Source organism: Protopterus annectens, chromosome 8.part0 (assembly GCF_019279795.1).
Source record: "Protopterus annectens isolate FY-2018-M chromosome 8.part0, PAN1.0, whole genome shotgun sequence".
NCBI lineage: Eukaryota > Metazoa > Chordata > Ceratodontiformes > Protopteridae > Protopterus > Protopterus annectens.
The window spans coordinates 201050473-201076903 of record NC_056741.1 but is presented as its reverse complement, the minus strand read 5'-3'; the positions used below and the strand labels follow the sequence as shown (position 1 = coordinate 201076903).

The 26431-nt window shown below is 42.0% G+C and overlaps 1 protein-coding gene across 1 annotated transcript in view; it reads left to right on the top strand.

Annotated features, from left to right (window-relative positions):
* LOC122808699 (alpha-2-macroglobulin-like protein 1) overlaps window positions 1-26431 on the top strand; it is a 1234219-nt gene that overhangs the window by 27765 nt on the left and 1180023 nt on the right. The window lies entirely within an intron of this gene.

Sequence of the window (26431 nt, the reverse complement as noted above, 5' to 3'; positions counted from 1 at the left end):
CACACACACACACACACCCATCTCTAACCTCTCTACTGCAAACACCCAGCCAATATCACACTCATACATACACTCACACATGAAGCCCCTCACAGTTACACACACACACACACACACACACACACACACACACACACACACACACACACACACACACACACACACACACACACACACACACACACACACACACACACACACACACACACACACACACACACACACACACACACAAATGGACTCTCCAACCACGATGGATGAAATTGAACTTTTGGCCAAGTTCATTACACAAGTGGCCATAAGCAGCCATGTTCATTTCCATAGCTGTCTAAATGCCTTACTGCAGGCAGTTCTGGGGAAGAACACATGGCTAATTAGCACAACTGTCTTTCTCAAAATGCTTCATTTTTATTTAGTATGACACATCGTGGAGCTGCACATCTTTGTGTCGCAGCACCCTGGTAGGGCTGCTTCTGAATCAGAAATTGTTGCCATGAGATGTACAAGTTGTGTACACCTCACTGTAACCAATAGCTATAGTGTCTGCATTGATATCTATATGTATTTATATAGATATAGATATAAATATAGATATCACAAGCATCACTAATACCATGCTTGGAAAAGTTAGCTCCTTTTGTCATCTACTGATCAGATCAAACAATTAGCATTTGATTATTATAGATTTATTTGTAGATGTTACTTCATCCATTCGGTCCCACAACCACAAAATGCATTATGGACTTACAGTCTGTTTCAGCGGCAAAGCATTAATTAATTTTAACAGCTGATATACATAAAATGTATTTTTTTTTCAAATTGGTCAGAAAGAATGGCAGTAGAAAGAGTAAAGCCTGCAGCCTCTTTAAATGATTCAGTTTGGTTAATAACACATCTTCATGAGCAGCTCTGTAAGTTACCAAATCATGTAGCCTCAAGACTGGTATTTTCTGCAGGCCAGGCAGTACTTATGAAAAGAGCTCCATTTTGTCTATATTAAAAAACATGTTTATTCTGATCCCACAGACACAATGTAGAACAAATTAATGTCACAAATTTTAGTAATAGTGGCACTGTAATTGCATCTCACATGTACCCATATTTGCTTAAATATTTACATTTCTGATAGAATTCTTCAGAAATAGTATACAAATCAACCTACACTCAGAGAAACTGCATCACTCAAACCCGGATGTTCACTGGCATATATTCTCAACTGCCACAATAATTCACTGTATTCTAGAGTATGTTCGCAAGACCTCTCCCCCCCACCCCCGGGTTTGGAATCATGTTTCCCTAAACAGTATTTTAAAATTGTGTGCTGCTAATTTATGAGTGTATATCATATATCTGGTTATTTATTTACATATGTAATTAGATTTTTAGATCTACATTTATAAATATTTTATTATGTAAGGTTTCATTTTTAAAATATCTTTAATTTAAACATTTATATTAATTGTTAATTGGTATATGTTACTTGATTGGGTATTCCATGTCATATGGCTTGATTAATGTTTTATCTAAATGGGCTTAGGTTGATTGTATATCAGTTCTGAAGAAGTCCTATAGATGAAAATGCTTAATTGTGATTGTTAATAAAAGTTTCATATCATTTATCGGCTGGTGGCATTTGACTGGTTAAGCAGCCTTTAATCATAACTTCAGCTAAAGCCCAAGAGACAATCAGGTAAGAAGTAGTACCTCATCTATTTGTAGGAGATAGATGGAGAGGGATGGAAGTGAGTGGCCATCACTGTCTGGCCTATCTGGGGAACAGCAGCAGTTCTACTTCATCGGTTAGACAACACCTAATGGAAGCACTATATGTTACACCCAAGGAATATGGGCCTAGGGTCTATGTGTTGCTATTGTGCAGAAGCACATGCTACAAAATACAGTGCACTGAGATATTTTTCTGGCAGTGGTAGCAAGCAAAAGAGAATCATAGAGCTACAGAGAGCGAAGGGTTCTCCAATGGGGGGTGGTAGGCCACCAAGCAGGACCAGCAATCTAGCCTGCTTCCTACCACCTCACTCTTGACTCTACAGGGATGAGTACACTGACTGGGCTTTCCAAGCAGGAGCAAATGGGTTGCTCATCTGTCAGAAGGAATGTGAGGATGTTGATAGTAAAGCCATTGGGCTAGGTCCTACAGAGGATGAAAAAAAAAAAAAAAGACAAGCAACAAAAAATGTACACATCATTCTAAATATACTTCTCAAGGACTGCTGAAGGAAACTTCACTTTCCACCCCTTAGTGTCGGAGGTTATTCTTTCATTCATTTACTGCTATACTAACTCAGAGATTGATGCACTTCAAAGAAGGAGTGATACTGCAAAGTATGACAAGGTTATTTTTATTTTTAAATTCCAGTTATAATACAGCTGTCTTTTCTCCCTGACAGCATAATCCCTATAAGCCCTCCCCCTTTAGTTTCTCCTGATACCTCACAAGTAAATGCCATAGGAGATGACTAGAGAGTGACAGCTGCCATAGCCACTCACAGTTGGGTTATTTTACACTTGCAGTGATGCCCCTTCCCACTTTTGGATGCTGTGCCTCCATTTCTATGGAAGATCCTGCTGTCCATCATAGACTAAGAACCCTAACCCTTGGATGTGGCACTGCCCTAAGTATCACACATGCCCTGCCTCACCACAGTCGTGACCTTCAGTCTCCTTCAGAGCTTCAAATAATGCCATGCTCCATTATTCCTGCACATCCTCTGAGGTATCACTCAGACTGACACAAGCAGGTAGAACCTGTTTTTTCCTGTCTTCTCCCCAATCAGCTCCAACAGTGACCTGAACCACTAACTGGACTCATGTCACTTGAATCACATTTGAGGGTTTATCACTTTATGCCAGTGGGGATGGTACAATGTCAGAGTGAGTGTACATTCCCTAATCACACCTGTAGTTCAATAGTTCTGTTTCTGAGGATCACAGGTGTGGTCTGTGAGCAGTAAAACCAGTCCATAATCTGTCATTCCTCTAGTTTTTAGTAAACGGTGGGCAGGTTTCAATGATCTCTGATCAGTTATTCCTGTAAAGAAGAATTAAACATTATGTAGGTGGCCTCCTCACACTAATGAGATATCTGGTGATATGGGCACAATTTGAACCCAGATTACCAACAAGACAGGTAACCTACTTGTGCAGCTGTAGACTAGGATTAATTCATGGCACACTCTTGTAACCTAAAAGTCTACAAAGCAAATCTCATCGCATTAACCTTATAACAAGCTATTATGTATAGTACAGCACTGTAGTATAGTGCTCCTCTACAGCCATCTGGCTCAGGTAGTCATTGCCTGTACTGAATTACATTTTATTTTATTTTTTATTTTTATTTATTTATTTTACATTTGTTGACCGGGATAGTCCGACTGGATGCATGTCCATTTTCAGCGGAGGCCCGGGGAGAAAAGCTCCACATTGACAATAAGTTACATTCATATTAAACAGACTACATATGACTTCTTTTGATAATTAGTACATGAGGAAAGAAAAAACATACGAATATATGCAATTACATTTAGAAAACACCTTATTAATTATAGTCTCAGAGAATGAGCATAGCTTTTTATACCTTAGGTACTCCATTATTGATATAGAGATTGAGGAAGTGAGGGGTTAGTCTGGTTTAGAGCATTGTCAGAGCCACTGTGTTTTAAAATGGTAGAATAGACTTTTCTTGAATTTGTTTTGGGAGGTGGCATTGGTGAGTCGAGGAGGAAGGGAGTTTCATATTTTACCAATGGCATTGGCAAACAGAGAGTCACTCCCTGAATTACAGGATTTGACCGTTTGTACAAGTTACCTGTTTGATGAGCGCAGACTATTTAGATTTGTGTAGGGGTTGATTAACTTACTCAGTGCAGGAATGTTGCCAGGTTGATTGAGAATTTTAAATGCTACTGTTAGTTGGTTCTGCTGGAGTAGGTTTGGTAGCTCTATCCAACCAAGGTTATGTAGGTTAATACAGTGATGGGTTTTATAGGGCATGCCAGTAGCAAATCTAGCAATGTGATTATAACAACATGAGAGTTTATTTAGGTCTGATTTGTTTAGGTTAGTGAGTATGGGGGAGGCATATAAGAGGGTAGAGAGAAGATGTGAGCGGGCAATGGCCACTTTTGCCATGGGAGTCAGGAAGGATTTTATTCTATATAGGGACCCCAGTTTCTTATTAACTGTTTTAATAGTTTGGTTGATGTGCAAATCAAATCTAAGTTTATTGTGAATGGTAACGCCTAGTAGCTTGGTAATGGAGTCCGGGGAGATAATAGTCCCATTTTTGGATTGTACAGAAAAGGGTATAGGGGTAGGTTTAAGGGTAGGATGGAAGAGTAGCAGCTTGGTTTTCTTTGGATTGAGGATCAAGTGGCGGCCTGACAACCAGTCTTCTACTGCAGTGAAGCAGTCTTGGGTTTTGGATAGTAGATTAACTGGTGATTTGTCTGAGGAAATTAGTGTCAAGTCGTCTGCGTATTGAATACAAGAGGTCTCAGGGATAATTTTTTAGAGATCGTTAATGAAAATAGAAAAGAGAAGAGGTCCCAGTATGGAACCTTGGGGGACCCCTATGGAATTAGGTAAGAGGGTGGAGAGCTTATTATGCCAGAGTACAGCTTGTTGCCTATCAGAGAGATAGGCATGAAACCAATCCAGTGTTTTGTTATCTAGGTAGAGAGTTTTTAGAGTGTTATGAAGTAGTTGGTGGTTGACCATATCAAAGGCCTTTGATAGGTCCAAAAAGAGTGCTGATGATATTTTTTTGTCATTCCTGTTATGGTTGATAGTGTCTGTGAAAGAGAGGAGGGCAGTGGTGGTACTATGTTTGGGCCTGAAACCATGTTGTGAACTAGTTAGAAGATTGCTCTGGGTTAGGTAGTGTACAAGTTGTTTGTGTATACATTTTTCCATGATTTTGGCAAGTGGTGACAATATGGCTATTGGTCTATAATTTGACAGGTCAGTGGATGTGCTACCTTTGTGGAGAGAGATTACATAGGAGATTTTCCATATAGAGGGGATAGTGGATTCTGTTATGGTACGATTAATTAAGATTGAGATGGGGTAGGCTATAACATCTGCAACTTTTTGTAAATATTCAGCTGGAAGAAGGTCTGCAGAGAGGGTGGTTGGCTTTAATTTCTTCAGTAAGGATCGAATAAAGGAAGTGGGAACTGGTTGTAGGTTGAAGGAGGGCATAGTCTTTGGGATGGAACCTATAGTAGGGGAGTTGGTGGCAGGTTGTTGGTCAGCTAAGGATTTGATAACATTGATAAAGAAAGTGTTAAAGGTATTGGCCACTTCTTCTGGGTTTTTATCACTTAGATCTACTGGAGTAGGAGTGGAGGACTTGCCTGGATGGAGAAGATTATTTAGACCCGCCCAAAACTTTTGTGGATTGTGTTGGTGTTTATGTTGTAGTTGATAGTAATAGTTTTTTTTGTCAAGTGAAATGGATTTTTTTGTCTCATTTCTTAGTTGTTGGAAGTTGATGCGGTCTAGGGGTGCTTTGGTAGCACGCCATTTATCCCAGGCTTTATTTCTAGGTTTAATTTTGGATGTAGAGTCTTTTGTTAGCCAGGGTGCTATTTGGTTTTTGATTTTGATTAAATGTTTGGGGGCATGAGAATCGAGTATATTTAGAAACGTGGAGTTAAAGTTTGTTACTGCCTCTTCTAGGGGGAGGTAATTAAGAATTGACCAGTTACAGGACTGCAGCTCAAATTGGAATTTAGCGAGGTCAAAAAGTTTGGTGTTCCTGACTGACCTGTACACGGGCAATTTGCAGCTCCCTGCTTTACTTTTCCCTATATAAGTGATGAGGTGATCACTAAGATCATTTGGAAGGGTCCCACACATGTACGTATGGGGTTGATTGTTTATGAGTATCCAGTCTAGGATATTTTCTTTTTGTTTGGTGTTCCCAATTCTGGTGGGGGAGGTTATAATCTGAGAGAAACCATGGAGATTTATGTGGGTGGGGTTTGACTCTGAGGAACATTGATTCCAGTCAATATTGACATCGCCCAGAATTATGGTTTCTTGGGGGTAGTTATTAGCAAGCCAGTTTAGAATGTTCTCAAGTGTGTCAGAGTTATTTCCAGGGGGGATGTAGATCACAATTAGGTTTATACTTTTTTCCTTATTCAGTTGTAATTTTAGGGCAGTTAACTCTGCATTAGAGATCTGGGGTGGTTGAGTGGGGTTTAAAGTAATCTTGAGTGGACTTTTAAAGAGCACAGCAATACCACCCCCCTTTTTTGGGGGGGTGGTCGGTCCTGTATATGTTATAGCCAGGTGGTATGATCTCATTATCTTTGGTCACTGGTTTAAGCCAGGTTTCTGTCAGGCACATGATGTCGGGGAGGTAGGTTGCTAAAAGAGCATGTAGGTTGTGTATTTTATTGTTTAGGCTTCTTATATTTAGGTGGCAAATTAGGAGGGAGTTGGGAGATCTAAGAAATAGAGATGGGCTATTAGAGTTTACGATTGGTGGGGGGCCCAGGTTTGGGTGGATTTCTCCATCTTTAGTAATATTTTTTCTTAGGTATTCTAGTAGTTTCATGAGTTCGAGTAACAGTTTTTCAGCATGTTTAGATTTGGGGTGGGTTGTGTTTGGTTTGTAGGAGTAGTGGTAATTAGTATATAGTGTTTTATTGGTTAGATAGTGAGTAGAGTGAGTAGTGTTGAGTGGGGTTGAGGGAGTACTAGTTTGGTACTTAGGATAGTGAAATCCTGAGTATGACTGGCCCTCATATTTAGTTAGCAGGTATAATGTAATAAAGACTGATAGGGTAAGAGATACAATTTTTAGGGCTGGCTTTATAATCAAGGGTAGGGAGGACTTCATAATGTTAAGGTGATAGTAAGTGGCTATACGATAGGCATGTATGGTTGGAGTGGTATGAGTGGTGGGAGAGGGGGGATGGGAAGAAAGGCAGAGTGATTTGTATGGCTAGAGATAAGGGTGGGGGTGTGGTTAGTTAGGTATAAAAGTAGGAGTACTGGGGGCGGGTGGGATATGGGGGCAGGGCGGGGCACGAAGCGAGCCCGAGCGTAGCGAGGGCGAGCAGAGCAGGGCTAATTCCACTCCACATTGACCAAGGTCAGGTAATAAAGTAGGTATTTTGTTAACTTATTATGGAGTTTAGCAAGTACAGATAAGAATATCAACACTTTCTTTTTGTTGTTTTAGAGGTAACTCCAATTATACTCTAATTTTCCTCTAATGTTTGGGCCAGTTTAAAAATAATTACTTTAGAGTAGGTGGCTTACTGCTGTATATAGAATCTAGTACGCGAGCTGTGGAGGGGATACTTTGTTAAAACTATCAGACTCCAATATCTGTAGATATTAACTTTGTTCGTTAATTTATTTTAGTAGACCAGGTCTTTGCTGAGCGTTCTGCTCGGGTAATGCCTTCCTCCTATTAGCCTGTCTTGGAGAGAGTGGCCAGGGGAGATTAATGGGCAGTACCTGAGTAAATACATAAAATAAAGCTTGCATTTAGAACTATTCTGTACGCTGTGTTATAATACAGAGTTTAATACAGTCAGGTTTAGGCAATGAAACCAATTGAATAAATGAAAACTTATCAGAGTAGTCTAAATCACTCCTTAAATCTTAAACTACAAACTAGTATCCAGATATTGTCCCATATATATGCGCGGCAAGCAGTAAAAGAAGTTTGTTAAATCTAAAGCACGCTTGTTATACAAGTCAGATGTTTTAAGTTATCCTGATAAACACCGCTCGACTATACCATCTATACCAACAGGCATTACAAAATAATTGTGCGCTAATTATGCAGAGATAAGATCACTTTCAATTACAAGATAGCTAACAAATGCAATTCTTTCCTTCCGTGCTTTACAATTTAGTAGGTAAATGCTGACATAACATGCACGCTGACGCTAAGAAATTGCAAGACTCAGAGGTAGTGTAACGCTGAATCCTGATTATAAAATTTAAATGCTGAACTAGTTAAGCAGCAGCTTTGACACTTCATCCTGTTCAAAAGATATTTACAGAAATATGTAATGATATGACTGCATGACTACATGAAAAAGATATGCAAAATAAAATAAGCTGGTAAGATCCCTTTTATTTGCTTCCAGGCATTGTCTAACTTTGTGTCTTTATTCTATCTGACTGTATGGCCAGTGAAGCAATACCCTGTACATTTTCATACATAGTTATAACTGTGTCATGGAAAGACCTAGGATTTATTGATTCCATTAGAGTGATACAAATTACCTTTAATTAGCTGATCTTCTTCAACCTTTACATCATCCTCAGACCTCCCCCCACAGTGTTGCACCATTCAGCACTCTGCAGGTGTACACCAGTGTCCTTTCACAGTGAATACCAAGACACAGCTAAAGGATAATTATAATCCCATATCCAGTTTCTTCCATAACAGATTTAGGGTTGCTGTATAAAAGCTCTCCCAGAAATCATGAACACCATGAAACCATAGAGCAATCACACTTTTTAGAGTAGAGCAGTGCTGAGAACTGTCAGGCCACCCAACATGCTTTATCAGATCTATCCAAACTAATTAATGCAGCAATCATCTTTGGTCAAAGTGAAAAAAATATCTTTCTGTCTTACTGAATTGTGATATCTGCCAAAAATAACCTATAGAAGTCAGATTATTGTATTAAATCCCATGGCAGCCATGGTTTCTCGGGTACATATCTGACAGTTGTCATACATATGCTAAATTCCTTTACAGGTCAGACAGCTTCTTATAACCTTTATGAGCTTAACGTCTACCTTTTTAACTTGCAACTTTGTTACTCGCTCAGTAAAAGAAAGTATTAAGGACATTCCAGGTCATCATAAACAAGTTTACATTCTACATATCAGAGAAGATAAAGTCATATAAAAGATCAGACTGAACTGGCTGGAGCTCTGCAACTTGATGTCACTGGCAAGAGAATTAATATTTAGGTTCTTCACAAGGCTTAAAGAATCTTTTCCCATAACAGGGAATTGATTTTTTATTATTTTTCTTTTCCCGAATTCAAATAAAACATTTAGCATTCTTTATGGTTGGAATTGTCTGTTAACATTTGAAAACTAATTAGAACTTAATCTATAAGGGAAAAAAAAACAAGTAGTTAAATAGTAAATAATCAAAAAATTACAAGGTCATTATACTTTATTAGCTTAGAATTGACTGATAGAAAATTAAGTTGCGTATCTCAGCTTTTATACAAGTCCTGCTTCTAACAAAAAAGAAATAGAATTTAGCTCTTAACATTTTAAAGTTTGCTGTTTCACACAGCCAGCTTTCGAAATGCTGCCTGAAGCATTTTATTTTTAAACAAGCTAACAAGCTATTGCTGCTGCAAGTACATCTTGTTCATTCGGCTTCAATATGCCATTAATTACTCATTTCATTTGTTACTTGTTGAGAAAAGAATTGTGATATCTGGCTGTGCTACACAATAACTAGGAATTAAGGAAAATTTATTTGCAGCATAAAAAGCAACTGCAACAGTAATGTCAACTGATACAGAGGTTAATATAATCAGATCAGCTAGTCTGCAGAAACCTGCCAGGTATCTTTGGCAAGTTGCAGAAGCAGAACATAACATGTTTCAATTCTTCACATTTAAGCAGTATATAAAAGTAAAAGTAAAAGTATTGCATATATATTTCTGTCCTTTCTATGTATATGTGTGTATATATAGATAGATACATAGATAGATAGATAGATAGATAGATAGATAGATAGATAGATAGATAGATACAGAGATATGTTACTTTATATATTTTCATATGTTTAATAATATTTGTCACAGTCCTAATAAATACACAAACACCCAAAGATGTTTGAAGACCTTTATTGTGATAAATTGTTTAACATAACTTTATTGAACATAAAAGACAAACATAAGGGCAGCATTCCCACTCATCCCTTGAATACAGTTAGCTAAGGAACAACAAAACTGTTATCAAACATCAAATCAACATACAGGCAGCATCCCTGCTCAACCATATATGCAATAGCCAAAGACAAGGCAGCGTACCTGCTCACCTTGGATAAACAATAAAATCACCGTCCCCGCTCACCTTAATTCCTCACAAATACCAAATTCATCCACTACCCAGTAGAGGGGGAACAGACAAGGGTCAGGCCAGACCCTCTGCTTTGCCCAACAACCTCAAACCAAAATCAATTGGGTCAGGCAGGGAGGGCAACAAGGCCACGCCAAAATGTGCTTATTCACTCTGGGTTTCCTTCCAAAACCCTTCAAGCCACACCCCTAGCACTACCTCACTTCGCTTCAAGTCCCAACTCACTTAACCCTTTCCTAACCCTTCCCAGCCACCCAAATAACCTAACACATCTATCACCCATCACCCTCCCATCCCAGATTAAACAGTCCCATGACAAATTTGTCTGTGCCAAACTTCACTTGTCACTGTCCTAATAAATACACAAACACACAAAGATGTTTGATGACCTTTATTGTGATAAACTGCTTAACATAACTATATTGAACATAAAAGACAAACATAAGGGCAGCGTTCCTGCTCACCCCTGGAATACAGTTAGCTAAGGAACAACAAAACTGTTATCAAACACCAAATAAACATACAGGCAGCATCCCCACTGACCTATATATGCAATAGCCAAAGACAAGGCAGCGTACCCACTCACCTTGGATAAACAACAAAGGCAGTGTCCCAACTCACCTTAATTCCTCACAAATACCAAATTTCATCCACCATCCTGTAGAGGGGAAACAAGAGAGGGTCAGGATTGACCCTCTTCTCCATCCACCAGCCCTTAAAGGGCTGTTCCCCCTCAAACAATACCTTCCTTTACAAGATCCTCCGCCATCAAACCCAAATTAAGGTTAAATAAATCCAAACCGAAATCAGTGAGGTGAACACCATCTGGTCTATACCACACTGGATCTTTAGTGTCAAACTCTAGATGCCGGACCGCATGTACTCCAATTTCTCCCAAATGTTTTGCCAACTTAAAATTGACATATCTCCAGGCCTTCTCCATGGCGGCAAAATTCCACACCCCTTTCCATACCAACCGAGGAATAATCTCAGACCAAACAACCATCCCCAGATACATCTTCTGCAATGCTAAAATGTCCTCACAAACTTGACAAACCAACTGTCTCTTCGGTACCCTGCCTAAATCTCTGCCACCTGAATGAATTACTAGCACCTGAGGAAACCCCCACTTAACCTGCAACCCATTAAATTCTTACAATATTTGACTCCACGTTAGCCCTCTAACACCATGCCAAATGATTTTTAAGCCAAAATGATCCAAACCCAGATTTATGCCATTGGGTCTAACCTCCACACACCTAGCAGCCCAGAATATGAAGGAATGGCCCAAAATGATGATCCGTCTCCGATCTAAGAGAAGAGAGAGAGAAAAAAACATTTTTTGTGAAAACAAAGCCTCCACAAACTATTTAATATAATTCAAAAAGGCATTGGATATCCACCGACCCACACATTTGATTACTTCCACTGACCTACCTTCCTTAGCCAGATCAGATGCCCTACCCATCCGAAAGGAATGTGAAGAAAACTTATCCCCTTGCAAACCCACACTCCAAAGCGGCCTTCTCATAACCACATTCACTTGCTTGTCTGTCAGTGCTTTACCACTCACTGCTGAAAACACCAACCCTTGAATTTTACTCTTTCGTACCCCACACAACTTTATTCCCCAAACTACTGGACATCTCCAAGCTACCCCCACCTCCTCCAAAACAATGGGTGGCTCAAGCTCCTCCTGGTCTGTCTTCAAAGAATGCAATCTAATATGCACTGCGCTAGGTAATATCAGTACATCCTCCAATACCAATGAACCCAACAACTCTGACACACGAAACGCATGGTAATATATCCAAACACTAACTGTACACCACGATACATACTCATCCAAACAACCACACACTTTACCCCAACCCTTTAACAACATTCTTAAAATACTTTTCATAACTGGCCATCTCCTATTCGAGCTTCTCCTTCAACTCTAGCCCACCCTTTTAACACTCTACTCACCACCCATGACCTAGTGAAATCTTCTAATGCAACCAACTGAGTATACACAGCAATGGCTGCTAAGGCCAACCTCACAGTTTGCACTGCCCTTCCCTGCCCCTTCAACATGGCTAGATAACATAATAGTAAATTGCCCGACCACACACAGTCCTCATTAGATAACTGATGCAAATATTTGTCAAATTCAAGCAATGCTCTACCATAGGCTCATCTCTTGGATGCCGCCCATGATTGTTGCACCAACCTGCCAATTGCTATTGCCCAATCTGCCAAATGTTGGGTTGGACAACTGACTGATGCAAAGCCACTTCTGGAGCCACCTGATGGAACCTGTGGAACTGAAAACAAGACAAACTATCAGCTATCTCATTCGAAACCCCCGGTACATGCAATCCTGTAAAAGATAAGTTAATCAGCAAGCTATGCAACACCAATTTCCTAAGAATAAATAACAAGTGAGGTGCCTTAGCCATTTTTAACTGTAGCACTCTCACCACCGCAGAATTAACTGAATGGAATACCACCCTCCGCCCCTTCAAATGATCCTGCCATACCACCGAAGCTGCCCAGATTGGCATCAACTCCAAAAAGGCAACATCCCGTTTCAACTCCTCTGACCAATGCTCCAGTCATGGAACAGCAAACCACTGACCCGCAAAGTAAACACCCATTCTGGACCCCCCAGCTGCATCAGTAAACAACTGCAATTCTACTTGTGTAACCCAATCTAACTGCCAAAATGAAATCCCATTAAACTGTTGTAAAAATTCCATCCACAAGTCTAAATCCTCTCCTGCCAACTTACTGACCCATATTCTGTCATGCTTACTCTTATGTCCTTTCAACAAAAATGTCACAGATTGACAAAATGGCCACCCAGGATGCACTGCCCTGCATGCAAAGTTCAACAAACCCAACAATTCTATAACATCCTTCACCCAAACCTTAGGCCTAGACTTCAGACCCAAATGATCTTGTCCCGCAGCCTAACCATCTTACCTGGAGGCAAAGAAAACAAACCCTGCCTGCATTTACAGTCAACCCCAAAAATTCCAAGGCCCTTGCTGGTCCCTCCAACTTATGCTTAGCCAAAGGTACCCCCAAGGCCTCACACATCCCCACAGACACTTGCATAGCTACCTGCTCCCCTTGCTTACCTTCCCCCACCAATAAAAAATAATCAAGATAGTGTACAGCTTGCTGATCTTCCACCCTCTGCTGCCATATCCAGTGCAATGCTGAGCTAAACATCTCAAAAGTAGCACATGCCACCGCACATCCCATAGGCATGGTAGTGTCAAAATAAAAGTTGTCCTCTACCACCATGCCTAATAATGGCCAATCCTCCTCCCTCTCAGGTAGCAAATGAAAAGCTGACTCAGCATCTACTTTAACTAACCAAGGGTCCATGAAATTTCTAATGACCCAAACTGCATCATCCAAAGATAAATATGTTACTCTAGCCTCTTCACTAGGAATTAAATCATTCATTGACTCACCCGTAGGATACGATAAATGATGAATTAAGCAAAATTCACCCTGCTTTTTCTTTGGAACCAAACCTAATGGTGACACCTTAAAGCTAGGGAAAGGAGAGTAAAAAAAAAGAACCTAACACCCTCCCAGACTGACTCTCTTTGTCAATCAGCTCTTGCAAAATCACCTCCCTGCCCTTGACAGATCTCAAATCCCCCCCCCCCAATGCAGACTTAATTGAAAGCCCTTTGGAAAAAACTTCTATCAACTCTGGCGCTACCACCAGCAGAAAATAATGCATCAATAAGCCCTTCAGTACCTTCACCTTAATAGGTGAATGGTTCCCAAAACTCCCTCTACTTTCTCGAAAGGACCCCCCCCTTTGGCCCCAAAAATTAGCCCAACCACACCCGCCTAGCAATGCTGAACTGGAACTATTCCATCCTCTTATACCTCCAAAATGCGCTGCCTGACCCCCAACCTGACCCCCACCCCCCCATTGTGTAAATGCATGCGCCCCTATACACTTTGAGCAAATATGGGCAAATCTACAACCCACCCAAGAACACCTACCGGCATTAAAAGCCCAACATATCCTTGCACCTCCCACAGATGGCTGAGATAATCTGCTAACCCTTCCACTGGTATCCATCATGGTGTATGGCCAAATGTCCAGATGTCTGATCTCCCAACGCACAGACTTATCTACTGCTTTACGCTTACAAAATTTTGGTCATACCATAACCATGTATAACCGGGCTTCAACCTCTGCACTTCCCTAATAGTTAAAAAATAAGCAAAAGAGGAAGAGCCAGCGAAGTGTCCCTTTCCAAACACGCTGCCATATAGTAAATGAAACATGGGACCCAATTATCCCATGTCTTAGCTCGAAACCTCCCTACCCTTTTGCAACCTATCACAGCCAATGCAGCCAAGATGTCCTTCCCATTAGCCATCTCTGCTTCTTTCAACCGCTGAACCCCATCTGCATCAATAAATTCAAAAATATCAATGAACTCCCCTTTCCAAACATTCTCCTTTACTAACAGAGATATGTGTGGGGTCAATAAAATGGGAGCCCCTTCCTGTCACAGGGCCTGTGATGTCAACCAATCCCTCGGCCGTAAACCAAATTCAGTCCCTACCTCATGGACATCTGGCCCTAACTCCTGATCTAACAGGGACAGGGTATCCTCAAAAACCCCTCAACACTCAGCTAAAGCCTCCAAACTTCTACCCAGTAGGTCTCTATGGACACCGTCACTGCCCTCTACCTCACCCTCCGCACCTGCTCCAGTATCCTCACCCCCCTAAGCTTGATGAATTATTACCTGCTGCTGATACAGGGGGCTTCATCACCTCTGTAGCCTTCTCTGCCGATGCTGTCTGCTTGGCTTTCTTCACCCTGGATTCCCGGGTTGTAGTCATCTGACGCTTCTTGCGCATAGCCACACCCTGCGTGCTAGTTGTTGGTACCTCAGCAGGAATGGCATTGAACAAATCTTCAGCCTGTGCTACAATACTGGCCCATCTCTGTCTTAAAGCCTCTGCCATAATCACCTAGAAAGAAACAAAGAAGTTAATGGCAATAAAACTCTGCACAATAAAGTTAATATCAATAACTGCCTATTCCTCCACAGATCCATTTGCCCTCCAGCCATACACAATGTAGTCAGCATTGCCCTAGGTCCCTCTGAAATCCCAGAAAAAAAAACACACACCCTTACTCATCATCATGCCTTTTTCCTATTAGTCTTATCTAAATCACCACCCATACCTCTCCTGCCTAAGCATGCAACAGCAACCAAAAAAAAAAAAAATATATTATCTCGCCTGCACTACTGTGCATGTGTGGAAAGCCATACAGCTGGACAAGCCTGGAAAAGAAGAGCATCTCTGCTCTGCTCTCTCAGCAGTAGACCACCAGGAAACAATAGAAAGTAAAGAACCGGACTCCACAATCACTACGCACTACCACAGATCCACACAAGATCACCAGGGAGAAAATTAAACAAACCGCTAGACCACGAGGGAAGCAAACCAGCCCAACAGCCATCCCACACAAGCACCATACACTAGATCACCAGGGAAGACACCAAACAGCCATACCACACAACAAAAAATGCTAGACCACCAGGAAACAAACGAGCAAACAGCCATCCCACACAAGCACCATACATCAGCACTAGACCACCGGGGAATGAACAAGCAACATACATACAGCCTCCTTACTCCATCCCCACTCAAACACCACACAAACACACTAGATCACCACGGAACACAGCCATGCTACTTACCACCGCATGCCAATACTAGACCCCAGGGACAAAGGCTAGGAAGTTAACTGTTTAAAATCAAAGGGCCTGAGAAGCAAAGGGATTCAACAATCCCCTTTACTCTTATTTCTCTCTTTTTTTTTTTTTACTAAATATCCATAGAGCGCCGCACTGGCGCCATTGCACATCTGGCCGTTAATGGTCAACGAGCCTGCGAATTACCACAGGACCTACTCCATGGACTCAGCAGCACTAGACCACCAGGTAAAGTTAAACAGTAGCAAGAAACTGAATGACGCAGCACTAGACCACAAGGGAAAGTTAAACAGTAGCAAGAAACTTAAAAGCACAGCACTAGACCACCAGGGAAGCTAAACCATAGCAAGAAACTAATAATACACAAACCCATAAACAGCGCAGCACTAGAAAGGGAAATGTAATATGACAAATAAACAGCACTAGCAAAGTTAATAAATACACAAACCCTTCCTAATAACCTAACAAGCCACTTAACATACCACTTTCGCCCAAAAGCCGATGCCATCACGGCCTCCATTAACTGGAAAACAAGCCCCACACCAGAACAGCCTAACACTACATTTAAAGTTTCTGATATATTCATTATAAGGAGGGGAAAAAAAGGAAATCCTTAAAAGCCCAACAAAGCTGTACTCACCTAACTGCTTATAACCACCCAAGGCCTACCTTACTCACAACCTCAGGTTGTCTGGGACGTGATCCCACCTCACAACAAGACCACACCAAAATGTGTTTATTCACTTGAGACTTCCTTTCAAAAACCCTTCAAGCAATGCCCCTAGCACTACCTCACTTCCCTTCAAGTCCCAACTCACTTAACCCCTTCCTAACCCTTCCCAGCCACCCAAATAACCTAACACAGCTATCACCCAACACCCCCCCATCCCACATTAAACAGTCCCGTGACAAATCCATCTGTGCCAAACTTCACTTCTAACAGAAAATTACAGATTAACACACATTTTATAATATTTTCTTAACAAAATATTCTCTGTACTGTAACTGAATATAATGTGTTAGCATGCATGAGTCAGTAGGGTCAGTAGGTAACCTTTTGTTTCGTTCTGCTGACCCTAAGCTAACATATTTTTCATACTATTTTTATCCTGGTAACAAACTGACCATGAGTTTTCTGAAAGCTCTTTCTCATATACATCTGCCTTTTTAGAGTAATGAATTCCAGTCAGTTAAATGTTCATTTATATTGATAGTTATGCTTTTGATAGAGAGAGAGAGGAATTTATGTAAGCACTAATTTATAATCTACCTTGGCTGAGGCCCTTCTAGCCATGTAATGCATTTTCTTGCAGCATGTATTGTTCACTGATATTTATACTGTAACAACATTATAACACTAAAATGCCACATGGAACTAAAAATAAAACAAAACATAAATATTATATTAAAATGTCTTTGTGGCTCTCCATTGCCTTCTATGGACTGTTATTTATAGTTATACACAGGAATTTTATACAGAGAGTGGTACATTAATTAATCCATCAATTAAAGATAAATCAACAAAAAAGAACTGCAGAAACAATTAAAGAAATTGTTCAGGAATAAAGAGGGAACAATTAATTGAGGGGAACATTTATATTCCTGGCTCTCCTCATAGACCTGTATTATATTGTACTTCATAATATGCTGTTTTTTCTTTTAAAAGCTGATTTGCATATTTAGGTTCATAGGTGTATACTAGGCTAACAACCATTAAGGCCATTAAAAGCCTAGCAGTGCAACCCAAATGTGACCCACAAATGTGATTTATATAGCTTATATTTATATAGCTGGTGATTTACTGAGTGCCTCAGTGCATCAGAGACATAGGAGCCAGACCAGTGTTGAATTCCTGATAACACATCCACTGGTCCAAGTTGCACTTATAAAAGGATAGGGAACTTCATGCTTTACATGGATGGGGATCCTATTCCAGAGAATAGGAATTCTCTTGAAAAATGTATCTGTCTCTCCAACATGTCCCATTTATGTTGCAGACAAAGTTTAGCCCCGAGATTCATTAACTTGATATTTCTGTGCAGGAACAGTGTAGCCATTTCTGCATGGAATATGGCCGCCGAGCGATCCAGCAAACAGCTGATCTAACATGCACAAGCATGCCTACACTGTTCCTGGATGGATATGGCTGCAGAATGCTGGTGAAAACCATGCAAATGAGGTGAATTAGTGATTCACCAAGCTGTCAAGTATCCGTGAAAGAACAATGTTATTTGCAGAAATGTATTCAGTTACTAACCAAATACATTTTTGCAAATAAAACGGAGGCATGACAGCTCGCAAAAAAAGCATGTATTATACTGTTTAGGCATGCCAATGGCCAAATATATGGCCATTGGCATGGAAAACTGTTTTGTTTTTATAGAAATCAAATGTATTTATTTTTTTTGATAATCTTGGCCGTTTAAGCATAGGGCAGCGGCTGGCAAATGGGATCGTGCTGAAAATAAAAAAAAAACTATAAAAACTCAATTTTAAGGGAAATCTGCATTTTGACAATATAGTCTATGGCATGCAGAACGAAAACAATACCAGGGGATAGTGGTTGTGAAGGGGAAAGGCTCTGTGTAAGTGCAGTAACTATAGACTAAGACAGTGGGGTATGCTATTGAGGGGAAATTTACTGAATCACAAAAATCTTCCAGGTCCCAAACTGCCCTAACCATGTAGGTGCTCTAGCACGAAGGTGTAACTAGGAGGAGCAACAGACATTAAAAGGGCTGTGTAAGGCATGCTGTAAGCAAATTGGAGCCCCAAGGTGCAGAGATAAGCTTAGCTAAGCAAGCAGGTGTGTCTGAGGCTGTATTGGCTTATTCCATGAACTGAGGAGCATGTTCGCACCCAGAGGAGGGCCATTTCTTACTGCTTACATAAGCTAAATGGGTTTGCGTGGCGTGTACCTGGTATAAAAAAAAAAAAAAAAAAAAATCAGAAATAGCAGGACTGTTTACATTTGGGCATTGGGATTGTGCAGCGCACCTCGGGGCTTAAAAGGGGAAGAAATGGGAAGGCGAAAAAGAAACAGAAAAAAAAAAAGGAAAATAGCAGAATTAAAGTGATCAAGTACAAATAACATAGCTGGCAGGTGGAATGCATCATAGTCAGCCAATCAGGCTGCATCTGCAGCACAACAGTATAAAGTATATAAACACCTTATAGTCTGTTTTTTCCCACAAACTCTTCACCATTGTTGTACACATGCGGGGGAATTTTAACTGGAAAAATGTTAGGGGCTGCCATTGCTTTGATCCATCAGTATGTGCTAGAGGCTGACGGCAGACAGCAGGATAATGCTGACAACTGCCACAGACCAAGGAGGAGAAGAAGAGTGTTCAGCTCTAGGGTAACTTACCAGGGGGCTACAAGATCTGGAGATAGCAGAATTATACAGGGTGGGCAGAGACATACTTCAGCAAATCACTGAGCTGTGCCAGCCTCAACTCAGAACTCGAACCAACAGAGGGGAACCCATCCCAGTAGATACCAAGGTATGTGTAGCCTTAAGAATTCTAGCTACAGGTACTTTCCAAAGACCTACTGGGGACATCATGGGGGTCTCACAAGCATCTGCATCCAGGATACTCCACCAGTTACTGGATGCCATGCTACCACATGCTGTTGAGCACATTTACTTCCACAACACATGTGAGGAGAGGACCAGCAATATGCATCTCTTCCACCAAGAAGCAGAATATCTGGAGGTACTGGGTGCCATAGGCTGCATGCATATCCACATCAAAACACCACCTGTTGAACAGGGTTGGGTCTACATAAACCACAAGGGATTCCCCTCCATCAGCTGCCAGGTTGTCTGCAATGCCCAGGGCTGCTGGCAGCCCTGGCAGCTATCATGACTCCCAAATCTGGCATTTATCACAGCTGTAGCAGGCATTTGCCAGTGGGGGCATCCTTTATGGCTATCTGGTGGGGGATGCTGGCTATGCACTGGAGCCGTAGATGATGACACCCATCAGAAATGCACACACAGCCACAGAAGAATGCCATAATGAGGCACACATGCAAACCAGGATCATTATAGAGCATGTGTTTGGAATGCTCAAGTTACGGTTCCACTGCCTTGACATATCTGGTGGAACCTTGCAGTACTCTCCAGCCACATGTGCACACATGTTCATAGTATGTGCTATGCTACACAATATGATCCTGTGAAAACAGCTGCAGTATGAACAGCATGGGGAAGGGCCACACAGCCCACCACCATTGCCAAGGTCCTCACAGGCACAGAGGGACTCACAGGAGGAATGCCCTGAGACTGCTCCTGTAGGCAGATGGAGGTGTGCCTAGTATGCTCAGACCTTGGCAAAGAGGCAACACATAGCACACACACTGACACTGTAGGGACCCCAGGGACTGACACCTCTTTCTGACTCACACACACAGTAAAATGGATGACACACACATCACATTACCTGTAACTTACCATGTATAGGCAGTGTACAATGTGCATCCAACATAGGCAGCCCTCAAGCACCATCTTCACAACTGCCGCAAGCACAAGGTAAGTCAGTCTTCTTAACAATAAATGAATGGATTAGTATGTTTTGCTAGCATATATATGGTAATGCTGCATGCATGCAAGTGAATGGGGTGGTCTATTGGGATAGCAGCACACAACTGACAGCTATGTGAGACACCAGGAAATGTCTGGCCAAAACTGGCTTCCACACACTATGCAATAGTACCTAAGGTGGCAAATCCCACTCCAGTATATGTGTGGGGACAGCCAACTGGGAGTCATAGGTCACAGGAAGGGATGTTAGGGTGGGGGTTCCATTTCCACCCCTCACACCCACACAGCAAGTCAGCTGTAGAACACCACAGAGAAATGTCTGGAAAAGGCACACAAATTGTGGCACTGTTGAATTACCCCCCTACAGGCTCACACAGTGATAGCACATTAGGACCTGCAGTTGCAGTAAGACTATGAAGTGTAAAAAGTCTGAAACTCAAATGTATGCCAGTACAATCTGACCTGGGCTCTTTACTGATATGCCGCTAGTCCGTAAGATAGGGAACAATACTATGGTAAATGGAACCAAAATGTAAAGCAAATATCAGCACAGTCTGTGCAAATGTGTACAGTTGACAGGTGTGCCCCCCATATACCCACACAAATGCAGTAACATGCATGTTTGTAGGGAAATAGCTGCATAGCACACATTGGCAAAGCTGTACCAATATACATGAAAACGTGTTGCCTGTCCACAATATGCAGGGGACAATTTATTTATTTTATTTATTTATTTAAATTTGTTGACCGGGAGTGTCCGACTGGACGTGGATCCATTTTCAGCGGAGGCCCGGGGAGAAAAGCTCCACAGTAAAATAAACAGACAGTAGTTACATTGGATTACATAGTGATTAACAATTTAACATAGAAATTACTTACAACATATTTACAGATGAAGAACATAGTACATCAGTAGACAACTAGAATCTGTATCTGTGAAGTACATAACAGGCATTAACAAATGTAACAATGAGAAGTTCCTGCTGTGTATGAGCTATATGCATGTGTGGTTAATACTGTCTGTATCTGGCCAGCACATTCTCCTGGGAGTTGTCTTGTAGTGCCCTAGGTACAGTGCTGTCTTTGACAGGGCCATGTGCAGAGGTTAATACTACAGGATCTGGTGAGTACATTCTCCTGGGAGTTGTCTTGTAGTGCCCTAGGTGCAGTGCTGCCTTTGACAGGGCCTTGTGCAGAGGTTAATACTACAGGATCTGGTGAGTACATTCTCCTGGGAGTTGTCTTGTAGTGCCCTAGGTGCAGTGCTGTCTTTGACAGGGCCATGTGCAGAGGTTAATACTACAGGATCTGGTGAGTACATTCTCCTGGGAGTTGTCTTGTAGTGCCCTAGGTGCAGTGCTGCCTTTGACAGGGCCTTGTGCAGAGGTTAATACTACAGGATCTGGTGAGTACATTCTCCTGGGAGTTGTCTTGTAGTGCTCTTGGTGCAGTGCTGTCTTTGACAGGGCCATGTGCAGAGGTTAATACTACAGGATCTGGTGAGTACATTCTCCTGGGAGTTGTCTTGTAGTGCCCTTGGTGCAGTGCTGTCTTTGACAAGGCCTTGTGCAGAGGTTAATACTACAGGATCTGGTGAGTACATTCTCCTGGGAGTTGTCTTGTAGTGCCCTAGGTGCAGTGCTGTCTTTGACAGGGCCATGTGCAGAGGTTAATACTACAGGATCTGGTGAGTACATTCTCCTGGGAGTTGTCTTGTAGTGCCCTAGGTGCAGTGCTGTCTTTGACAGGGCCATGTGCAGGTAACTGCAGTGCCAACGATTATGCATGTCAGTGATACCTACTGCTCTGCCACTGACATACCTGGAAGTCACAGTGCTATGTGGAGTATGCTACACATATCAGTGACATCTTGAAGGATGTGTTGCAGAGGTGCCAAGGCTTTTGTGAATATAAGTGCTTCTTGGTACTGTTGCCAGTGGTCTTTCTCAATAATCCTTTTTTCTTATGTTTGCTTTTACATATAATCAGCATGGCTGCACAGCTGAATGCACTCTGTACCCACACCCATAACTCCCAACCTCTGACAGCAAGATGTCTGGACAAGGGCAGAAATAAAAGTAGAACAAAGGCACAATGATAGGCATGTGTTGTAAATATCGCCCTTACATACTGAGAAAGTTAGTAGGGTGAGGGCTTTGCAGTAACGGGAATTGTCTGAAGGTTATGTAGTCTGAAACAGTAATGTCTGTCATTATTTTGCAACATCACTCTTCAATTATATGTAACTAACTTGCCATAAAACACAAGTTTATGTAGAACGTATGAAACCTCTAGCCAAACACCTGGACAACCTGCCACAAAATGTACAGGTGGGAGGTATGCCCACACAAGAATATGACATCTCAGGTTAGAAAGATACCACACAAGCAGGAGATCCCCAGTCAGTATATCACCTGTTTGCTGGACTGTTTACACAGCCATGTCATTACTAAACTGGCTGTAGCCACACCTCACAGATTTTTAAACAGCTGCCCTCATAAGCACTGTGATGATCTGAGGATGTCTGGTACTATGAAATGACACAATACATTGCAGTTTCAGACTACAGATATGTTAGAAAATGTCTGCTAAACAAACCAAGTCCCCCTGATGAAAGTCCTGTGTACTCCTGAGAGGTATGGCTCTAGGACACAAAACCCTGGATGAAGTACACCTATCTCTGGAATGGAGTCCCACTCTAACTATAGAAAATCACACTGGACATGCTCCTACACTTAGAGAATCACAAGACATGTTGGAACTCACATTGGAATATATGACTGTATTGTGTATATATTTATGTACATACAGACAGCTATGTACTCCTCAACTGTCCCCACACACACACATCAGACAGGATTACCCAAAGCTAGCTGTATGTGGCCCATATGTGATATATCTGCATCTCTTGCATGAGGTACACACACATATATGTGGCCAACAGATAACATATGTCAAGCATACACAAACATACAAGTGGGGAACTGAGAAACAGACAGTGATAGAGAGAGACACACAGGGGGAAACAGAGTGAATCACGCACACGGATACCCTGAATGGCATACAGTGATGTCCTGCTGTGGACAGTGGCATACCAGTTGTAAACAGTTGCACATGCCAGCATAAAAGGTGAGTCCCATTGTGTAACAGTACTGAGGTTGGGTTTATAATATCTCATAACCTGCTTGTGTGTGTGTGTGTGTGTGTGTGTGTGTGTGTGTGTGTGTGTGTGTGTGTGTGTGTGTGTTCATAGATCTAAGTATTAGGAGACTCTTCCCACTCAGTACAATTCACATTTCCCTACTTCACAAGATCTGCTTCTGTCATTCATCCTAGAAGTGCCATTGGACACTGATCATCCCTATAGACTCTGTAGCATATGCGATAACTGCATAACACTGTAGTACAAATAAAATAGGTAGGGCTTCTAATCTCAATGCTGGCAACTGTGTGTGTGTGTGTGTGTGTGTGTGTGTGTGTGTGTGTGTGTGTGTGTGTGTGTGTGTGTGTGTGTGACAGTTGTGTATGCGAGAGTGAGGGAGTGTGTGTTTGTTTGTAGGTAAAACAGTTTTAGGCCATCCTCACCTACAACACTTCCCAGTGCTTCACTTTTTCAGTACTTCTGTTGTTATTCCCCTTATCACCACCTTTGGCCAGTCATCAGCCCAGTAAGGTCTGTAGCATGTGTGATAACTGTGTAACACTATAATACTAAATCACTAGCTAAACAGGGGTTCTAATCTGAGATCTGGCAAAAGAGAGTGTGTTTATATTTGTAAAAAGAAGTATTTTGATATGTTTCCCACCCACTGCCCTATTTTATCAGTCCTGCTGATGTCATTCCCTTTATCAGCACCTTTGGCCAGTTGTCAGCCCAGTAATCTCTGTAGTGCATGCAATAACTGTGTAACACTATAGTACAAATAACTAGATAAGCAGGCATTCTACTCTCAAATCTGGCAAATGTGTGTGTGGGTATGTAAGTGTGAATGTTTGCAGGAAGAAGTATTTTGATAAGTTTCCCACCCACTGCCCTACTTTATCAGTCATGCTGATGTCACCCCCTTTATATGTTCATAGGTGTTAGCCATGGTGGTGCAATGGTAGCATTGTCACCTCACAGCAAGAGGTACTCCTGTTCAATTCTCAACTGGAGCACCTTCTGTGTGGAGTCTGCATGTCCTTCCCACAGTCAAGTGGCATTTGAAAGACATGTGTGAATGGGCGTGCCTTCATTGAAGGTTGTGTGTCGGGCTGACATCTTGGCATGGTCAAAATATACTGCCAATCATTAGCGGACCAGAGTTCTGCTGTGGTGACCCCCTAACTGGGAAAAACCGGAAGAAGAAGAACAAGGTAATTACTAGGCTAATGGCCCTGGAGCCTTTACAAGCCTAGCCCATAGAGGTGCCCTGCCATTGTACCACTCAACATTAGTTCTCAGTGCCTCCATCAAGCAGAACCACTGGAGTGATCCCTGGGGTGAACTTTCTATTACCCATCCACTCATCAAGATTTTTCTGGAACAGAGTCATCTAGGTGCTTCGCTTGACATATATAGGAAGTCTATTCCAGGGCATGTGCAGTCTCTGGGTGAGGAACCTGTCCCTCCAGCATGTTGTGTTGATTGTGATAATGAGGTCAAAGTCCCTGCAGTGTGTGGTGCAGAGGGATTGGGGTGTCTTTAGATGCAGCATTTCTAAAAGAGCTGGGTCAGACATTGCTTTGCAAGTCAAGCAGAGATTGTCTCTAGGTATTTGATATGAGACAGACAAAAGCTGGAGTCTTTTGTGTCTGTCATTGTAGGACATGTGTTCAATGCCTAGGATCCTCTTTGTGAGGTACTTCTGTGGCCTCTCCAGCTGTTGCAGGTGTCTAGTGAGGTACATGCCAAATGGGCCATTATATTTGATGATTGGTCTAATGAGGGAAGAGTACTCAGAGACGATGCCCTCTTTCTTCCTGGATGCAAAACCTTGGTAATGAGATATGTGATATAGAAGGATTTCCTAACCACAATGGCAATGTGGTGGTTAAAGGAGAGGTTGCTGTCAACCTGTGTCCCCAGATCTCTTATAATGCCTACAGTGTTCAGTGGGCTCCCATCTATGTGGTACTTAGTGGGAACTAAGTTTTTACCAAAGGGGCTGATGTTGCATTTTGTGGTGTTAAGCTTCAGGCCATGGTTTCCACAGCAGTCAGTGGTCTCAGTGAGGGTTTTCTGTAGGATGTCTGCATCACTTGTGGAGTTACTGATTGCTCCCAGCTTGCAGTAGTCCATGAACTTGGTCAGCCAGAGTTCTTTTGTGTTGGCCTGGACTCCTAAGAAGTAGATGCTGAACAGAAGAGTACCCAGGTGTGATCCCTGTGGGATTCCTCTCATGACTGGTTGGCAGTCTGACTTGGAGCTCACTACTTTCACACTGTGTTTTCTGTGAGCCAGTTTGCACCCCCCTAGTGATATAGGGGTCAATGCCTAGTTTGGTGGGTTCATCAATAATTCCTGACTGAGGAATGGTATCAAGAGCATTGGCCAGATTGATGTAGGCTGTATGCAGTGCCTTACTGTCATACACAGCCCTGGTGACTGACTCAAGGAAGTCAACCAGGTTGAGCAGGCATGATCTCCCTTTCACAAAGCCAAACTGTGTGGGGTCCAGAGTTAGGAGATTACCTATACATTTGTCTGTCCATAGCTGTGCATATCAAACTTGTCAGGCTAATGGGCTGATAATTCCCAGGGTCTGTAGTTGCTACCCCTTTATGGAGAGGGATAACTATAGCAGTGTGCCATTTGGGAGGGACAAAGCCTGAGATGAGGCTGTGGCTGAACAAGGCACATAGATGTGGTGCCAGGTATCTTTGTAGTTCATGTAGAACACAGTCACAGATAATTTTGGGTCCCATAGAAGCTGCATTCTTGCCCGTGGACAATGCTGGTTTAACCTGTGTAGCAGTAACCCTGAGTGCCTGGCATTCCTCTGGCATTCTGATTGTTCCCCGGGGGGGGGTAAAG